Source organism: Furipterus horrens, unplaced genomic scaffold (assembly GCF_987537825.1).
Source record: "Furipterus horrens unplaced genomic scaffold, mFurHor1.1.pri manual_scaffold_12, whole genome shotgun sequence".
NCBI classification, from domain to species: Eukaryota; Metazoa; Chordata; class Mammalia; order Chiroptera; family Furipteridae; genus Furipterus; species Furipterus horrens.
The window spans coordinates 31,439,674-31,447,919 of NW_028327182.1; the positions used below are offsets into that span (position 1 = coordinate 31,439,674).

Below are 8,246 nucleotides of genomic sequence, written 5' to 3' on the forward strand. Positions count from 1 at the left end.
AGCTCATATAGGTTATTTTGACTTACAGTTCTTGGATTCATTGTTAGCTATTGTGAAATATTATCAAAATGGCATAAAATGATAAATATGTATATATATATTTATCTTAAGCATCTATAACACAATATTCTAAAGAAAGAGGGAACAAGCCCCTCATTTTTTAACAGAAAACAGTTGTGACTTGTTTGAACCGAATGGCTATTCTTCAAATTTGATTTACTATATAGTATTGCATAACCCTCTCTACATAGTAAGATACTTTGCTGTTATCGAAATGATATTCATGATTTTACTGAAGATTAAAATCAAAGACAGGATACATAAAATGCCATACCAGAGAAGTGACTAGTGTAAACAAAATTACAGAGCAAAAAATAAACCCTATATATTTATATTTATATATAACATATTCATCCACAATAGGGTGTAGTCTACACATATATATACTCATATATTTGTACAAAAAATGAGTTTTACCATCAGAATTACTAGGACTTCCTCTGAAAACTGTCATGTGATGTTAAATAGTTCTCCAAAATTTGGTTTTGAAGTAATTACATTGTTCATTGTATATTATCTAGTATTTTCCAAAAACGACAAATTGTTATTTAAGAGAAGGTACACAAACATCATTTGTGTGTGTGTGTGTGTGTGTGTGAAAGTAACCAGAATTCTATGACATTTTTGTCCAGAAGCATTTCTTTCTAAGCTTCAGTATCTAAGTGGCCTTGCTTAGAGTGTGTTATTTCTGTTACAGCTGACCTTTTCTTTTTCTTCTTTCCTTCTTTCTTTTATTGTTTCTACCCTTCTTTTTTAAATTTCTCCCTCACTCCTCTCTCTTTTCCTTTTTTCTCTTTCCTTTTCTCTTTCATTCTTTCTTTCTTCCTCTCTTTCTTTTGTTCTTTAGTTCTTGTATTCAATAATCACATCAATGTGTAACAATCTTTTTTTCTTCATCATAGTCTATATGTACATAGCCAAATGTAATAAAAATTGAGCAATTCCTCAAAATTATGGCATAATAATCATAGAGTAATTAAAGGTTTCAGTGTAATTTTGTTGGTGTGTACAGAAAACCTCTGTAATGCATTTTTTCCTGTGAATTAATTCATAATGGATTGATGTTGGCATTTGCTGTAATTGACTCAGGTCCTATTCCATTGAAGAAGCAAAATAGTTTAAAAATCATTTAGGGCCATGGAGATTTTTATATTGAGGTACTAATTTTATTTTTATGAAGGAGAATAGATTTATATAAAAATAATATTTATATGAGATACAAAGACATTTATAATGTGAAAAAGTTATTTTAGTTTACTACTTTTAGAAGAAAATAGCACATACTCCTATAACAAATTTTCTCTTTTGATTATAGTGAATAAATGTGAAGGCTCGTTGCTGACCATTTGTATTGTTCTGGTGTTTATTCAGCACCTTCAGGAAATTTATAAATGAAAAACTCTTGAAGAAATTAAGTTTTCATAATGTGAACTTTCAATTAACTGATGTTAGACAAATATTTGTATACTTTATTAAGTGTGACTATAGTAAAGACATCAACAAAAGCAATCTGTTGATGATATGTAGGAGACATTTTCAGTATTTTTATGGAAACCATTTTCTCTGAAAATTACTTAATGAGAGTAAGCTGTCACTGCTGTGCCATTCTTTTGAAGAATTGAATTGATATGTCATACAATAACAAGCACCTGAAGACTAATGTTTGTTAGATTATTTGTTAGAGTGAATCAAACAATGTAAAACAAAGACTTCTAAGAATCACTTGTAATTATTTCTACACATTTATTCTTAGCTTCATACATTTTGTCCCTCTTTCAGCCAGTTGTACTGGAGGGAATAGAAGCTCATATGAGTCATGAGGTTTATAATGTCCCAATATGAAAAATGTACATATGTCTGTAAAAATAAAAATTCTAAAGGAAAGAGAGATATCTTTGCAGAGAGGTAGACCATTAATTTTTTAGGTCAGACTAAAATGTTAAATAGGAATATAAGAGAAAATATTTTATTTTTACTAAATACAATTGCAACTTTGGATGAGAGAAATTGATAATTAGCACAACTGGTCACTCAAAACACTATTTTTACAACAGCAGTGGGTTAAAGGTAAACTTAGAGGATTAGCAGAAGGCCTTTGAAGTCAGCTAGTTTCTTTGTATTAGATTCTGAAAACAATAAAAATTATTAAAACAAACAGAAGAGTAATATGAACAAATTGGCATTTGGGAAGATAAACCTTGTAGCAAAGTACATGTTTTATAAGGACAATAATACAGACTAAGTGAACAGGTAATAAGCTATCATGTTAATTTCAGCAAGAATATACAGTCAAATAACAATAAAAAAGATAATAGGACAGAGAGTGCTTAGCGATATATTTAAAGAAAAATAATGTTATATTTAGTTTCAATAAGAGAAAAGAGGATTCAAACATGCTTTTTAGAGTCATCACTGAGGGCATTGGGTAGAATAACAATATGAAACATTGAGATGATGAACATAGAGAAGGTAGGTAAGCAGCAGGTAAGTTAAAAATAAATGATCAATAGATTATAGTTGTGATACCTGTGGTACATTCAAATGAACAGTATTATATCTGGATTTTAAGCTTTGAGGGAAACTGTGCTTGGATGAGACTTTAAAATATTACGAGTTTAACATATTTTTATAACAAATGTAATATATTTAATATATAAGTCACTCACACAATTTGAAAATAAAAATACTAGGGCCAGTTAGGCAAAACCACAAAAATTATGCAGATAATCCATAGGAAAAGTGCAGATAGCCAATAAATAATAATATAGGCAAATGTTTACACTGTAGAGCATTTCTTATATGCCATGCCTTTTCTAAAAACAGTTTTATTGAGGTATAACTGATATAAAAATAACTGTACATATTTAATGTGTTTGGATCTACAAACACCCATGATAGCATCAGCACAATCAAGATATCCAATAGTCATTAACATTTCCTTGCGACCCTTTGTTGTTTTTTGTTGTTGTTTTTAGTCTTTTTTTGTTTTGTTTTTGCTTTTTTGTAAATCTTAACATGGACCTACCCTCAACATATTCTGAAGTACACAATACCATGTTGCTCACTATCGGCACTTATGTAGACCTGATCTCTATAATTTACCTATTCAGCATAACTGAAACTTGATACCCATCGAAGAACTCTCCATTTCCCTGCCCCCATCCACCAGCAACCATTGTTATATTATCTGATTTTAACTATTTGTAGATAAGTCATAAAAGTGTCATATCATGTAGTCCATCAATGACTGATTTATTTGACTTAGTCTGATATCCTCCAGGTAGTTCCCTTAATAATAAGTTGTCTGGGGACAAGATACAAATGACAATAAAATGGAATCTTAGAGAAAATTATGGGCAAGTAAAAACATAATTGATGAAGGAAGAAAAGGATCATACCTTATAAAATGAGAGGAAATATCCAAGAAATAGGAAAGACGCAGAACCTGAGATTACTTTAAAAATGAAGAAGTAGCCAACAATGTTTCATGCTCTACAAAACCCCATTCAGAGAAGAATACAAAATGTAAAATGAGAGTAGCGTAACAAATCCTTGGTGACCTTATTCAGAATAGCTATACTCGAAAAGTATAGGAAGCTGAAAAATATCATATTCTATGTAGAAGTTGAGTTCTCACAGGGTGACTATATAATTTACACTTCTGAGAATAAAAAGCAGCACTGAATTATCATATGAATAAATTATTAAAGGAGGACCACAGGGAGAAAACAGAACTTTCTCAAGCAAACCAGGATTTATGGCCTTTCCAAGAATAAATTATCCAGATAATAATATAGAGATTTAGATAATTGATCTTCCACTACAAGTTTTCTGCAGCTTTGATAGAAATTCACTCTTATTTAGCACTTAATCACATACATTCTTCTAATCACTTGATTCATCATATCCTCTTAATATCTCAAGTAAAGGTAATATTGCTATGACATGCTTAAATAGGAAAATAAAACACAGTATGTTTAAGTAAATCACCTGAAATCCCACAGCTATAAAGAAAAGTGAGGATTGGAACTCCAATTTCTAGTTATTAAGGGTATATTCTGTGTACTGTGTTTGGGTGCAGTCTGTTACTCTAATGTTGAACCCCAACATTATGTTTGGTGTGTGTGTGATTTACCTTTTCTTTACCATTAATTAAATAGGCAGAGCTAATATCAAATAAGAAATTTGAGGGTGGCTGCCGGGAAGCGCTGAATACGGGAAGTAAACATAGACGTCTTGGCTTTGCTTCTGTCCAGTGGTTTTGGGGTCCCCTGCGACAGGACTGGGAGGCCAGATAACAATGTCGGCTGCAGCTGTGGATACAGTTAACGCTACCCCCCTGCCGGGGTCCAAAGAAATGAGTTTGGAGGAACCAAAGAAGATGACCAGAGAGGACTGGAGAAAGAAAAAGGAGCTAGAAGAACAGAGAAAGCTGGGTAATGCTCCTGCAGAAGTTGATGAAGAAGGAAAAGACATCAACCCTCATATTCCTCAGTATATTTCTTCAGTTCCATGGTATATTGATCCATCAAAAAGACCTACTTTAAAGCACCAGAGACCACAGCCGGAAAAACAGAAGCAGTTCAGCTCATCTGGAGAATGGTACAAGAGGGGTGTGAAAGAGAATTCTATAGCTACTAAGTACCGCAAAGGAGCATGTGAAAATTGTGGGGCCATGACGCACAAGAAGAAAGACTGCTTTGAGAGACCTAGGCGAGTTGGAGCAAAATTTACAGGAATTAACATAGCTCCAGACGAACATCTCCAGCCTCAGCTGATGTTTGACTATGACGGGAAGAGGGATCGGTGGAACGGCTACAATCCAGAAGAACACATGAAAATTGTAGAAGAATATGCCAAAGTTGATCTGGCAAAACGAACCCTGAAAGCCCAGAAACTCCAAGAAGAATTAGCCTCAGGAAAATTAGTGGAACAGGCTAATTCTCCAAAACACCAGTGGGGAGAAGAGGAACCAAATTCTCAGACGGAAAAAGATCATAATAGTGAAGATGAGGATGAAGATAAATATGCAGATGATATTGACATGCCTGGACAAAACTTTGACTCCAAGAGATGGATTACTGTTCGGAATCTTAGGATTCGTGAAGATATTGCGAAATATTTGTGGAATTTAGATCCAAATTCTGCTTACTATGATCCCAAAACTAGAGCGATGAGAGAGAATCCCTATGCCAATGCAGGGAAGAATCCAGATGAAGTGAGCTATGCGGGAGATAACTTTGTTAGATACACAGGTGATACCATTTCAATGGCTCAGACACAGTTGTTTGCACGGGAAGCCTATGACAAGGGCTCTGAAGTGCATCTGCAGGCTGATCCTACAAAACTGGAACTGCTATGTAAGTCCTTCAAAGTAAAAAAAGAAGACTTCAAAGAACAGCAGAAAGAAAGCATTCTGGAAAATTATGGAGGTCAAGAACACTTGGATGCCCCTCCAGCTGAACTGCTTTTAGCTCAGACAGAAGACTATATGGAGTATTCAAGGCACGGGACAGTCATTAAAGGCCAGGAGTGGGCTGTTGCCTGCTCTAAGTATGAGGAAGATGTGAAGATCCACAACCACACGCAAATCTGGGGATCTTACTGGAAAGAAGGCCGATGGGGATACAAATGCTGTCACTCTTTTGTCAAGTATTCTTACTGTACTGGAGAAGTTGGGAAAGAGATTGCTAATTCAGAGGAATGTATTGCAAATGATGTAACTGGAGAAGAATCCATGAAAAAACCCCAAACCCTCATGGAGATGCATCAGGAAAAACTAAGGAGAAAAAGAAGAAGAAGAAGAAGAAGCATCGAAAGAGCAGTTCAGATAGTGATGATGAAGAGAAGAAACATGAAAAACTGAAAAAGGCACTGAATGCAGAGGAGGCCCGCCTTCTTCATGTCAAGGAGCTCATGCAGGTTGATGAGAGGAAGCGGCCTTACAATAGCATATATGAAGCTCGGGAACCCACCGAGGAGGAAATGGAGGCCTATAGAATGAAGCGTCAGAGGCCAGATGACCCCATGGCCTCCTTCCTTGGACAGTAGCAACTCATCGCAGACGGTCACCACAATAAACACAACTGATACATTCTTTTCAGCTTCCTGCCGTTGATTGCAGAGGGAAAAGTCAGTGTCTGCTCATCTTGTCACCCAACTTTAATAAAGCTTCCCGAGGTCTTATAGTAAATTTATTTCTTTCCACACTGAAGAAACAAGAAAAACAAAGAGGTGGTGCTTCAAGTGCAGATTAAGATTTTATTTCCAATTTTATGTTATGATATAGAAAGAGGCCCTGGTTTGCCTGTGCGCACACTTGCTCTCGCGCTCGCGTGCTCTCTCTCAAGACTGCCTTCCACCCAACAGTTAAGTCTTAAACTTCATTTCTTCTATTTTTGTGGCACTTTATCTAGTGTTTGCACACATTTTAAAGGTAAATTAATTACTCTTTCTCAAAACTAGGGATTCATGTTTTTATTTTTTATTTTTACTCTTTTTAATCCTCACCTTGAGGATATGTTTATTGATTTGAGAGAGAGAGAGAGAGAGAGAGATGATTGGTTGCGTCTCCTATGTACACACCCCAATGGGAACCCACAGCCTAGGTATGTGCGTATGTGCCCTGACTGGAAATTGAACCTGAAACCTTTTGGTGTTTGGTTGACACTCCAACCAGCTGAGCCACCCGGCCAGGGCTGGACTTCAATTTTTAAAATTAGTAGTAACTATAATTGTAGCTATTTTATAGTTTTTGTTGCTCTCTAAGATTTTCCTGGTCTGAAAAAAAAAAAAAAAAGAAATTTGAATAACCAATAAGTGAATTACAAAAAATGTGGTAAAAATAATGGAAGTGGGGGGAAAAAAGCTTATTATAATTTATTTTATGCATTTTAATAAAATGTTTATCAAAACAAGAACAAATATACACCCACTAATTTGTCTCATGTGAAGAGTTCATCTATGCCATAGAACAATAGTGTTAGCTGTATAAATGAGATCATTTTGATATGGGAAGTAAAAAATAAGTCCTTAGAAATACCTACTGAATCCAAGTTTTTTATTTAGGTTTTTGACATTAAGTGGTAACATCCGTTATTAGTCCTATACTTACTGTCTTGAATTTCCTCAGGGTCAGTAGGAGATAACAGATAGAAAACTATGGAAATTCTGGCCAATAAATCACTAGGTAGCACTGTGTATGCAGTCAATTGTGTTTAAACAGAAGTCACAACTTTCTAAGACATTTAATTAGATCTGAGACATATTTTAAAAGAGTAGATGGAAAAAAAAGGCATCCATAGTTGTGAAATATAATTTTACTTGAAGAGCGACTTCTCCAAAATAAAGGGCAAACATTATAAATTGCACCTGAATGAAAGAAAATTATATAGCAAATGCTAATATAATATCAATATACTTTAACCATATTCATTAAAATAAGCAGGAATGTAATTGGGAAAGTGAAAACCCAATTAACCTGCTTAACCTGCTTATTTAGATTATAGTTGCTAGCAAACCTTGCATACAATTCCAGTATCATGAAACTATTTGGTGAATTCAAATGAATTTAAGACAAATTAAAAAGTTAAGTATGCTATTCTGAAGATAAAAATATTAGATTAAAGTAGACTAACTTCCAAGGTTAATATCCAATGTTAAAAAAAAAGTATTTACCACATCCCACAGCTAATATTTTAATTCACTATTAAAAAGCATTTGTTTTACATTAAAAATAAAAATGTTCACTACTATGAGCTTATAGGCTTGAGAGTATGCACTGTGTCATCATTAATATACTTCTTTTTCAACCCAAAAAGTAATATAATTCTATTAAAAGCACTGTAAGTTCCCTGCAAGCATGAGTTATATAAGGAAGCAGTGGGATGGAGAGAAGAGATTTGGGTCTCTCCTTTTTGAAGATAAGTGAGTATCACTTTATTTTGAGAGAAATTGAGAAACAAGTTTAGCGATAATTGAAAACATACTCAAATGGAGTGGATTGGGGGAGATTTTTATGTTTTGCAAATATATTAACAGAAATTCTGATTTATATTTAAATTCAATTAACATCCCATTTCAGATTTGAATATGACTTCAGCTGTACCTCATGGCATCAGTTACTACCTGCTATGGTCAAGGGCAATATGAAAACAGAATGAAAGCTAGCAATTTATTCTACTCTG

General features: G+C 34.2%; 1 pseudogene; it reads left to right on the forward strand.

Moving 5' to 3' along the window:
* Positions 1-4,269: 4,269 nt before the first annotated feature.
* On the forward strand, positions 4,270-6,139 carry LOC149995996 (pre-mRNA-splicing factor SLU7 pseudogene; annotated as a pseudogene).
* The last annotated feature ends 2,107 nt before the right edge of the window (positions 6,140-8,246 follow it).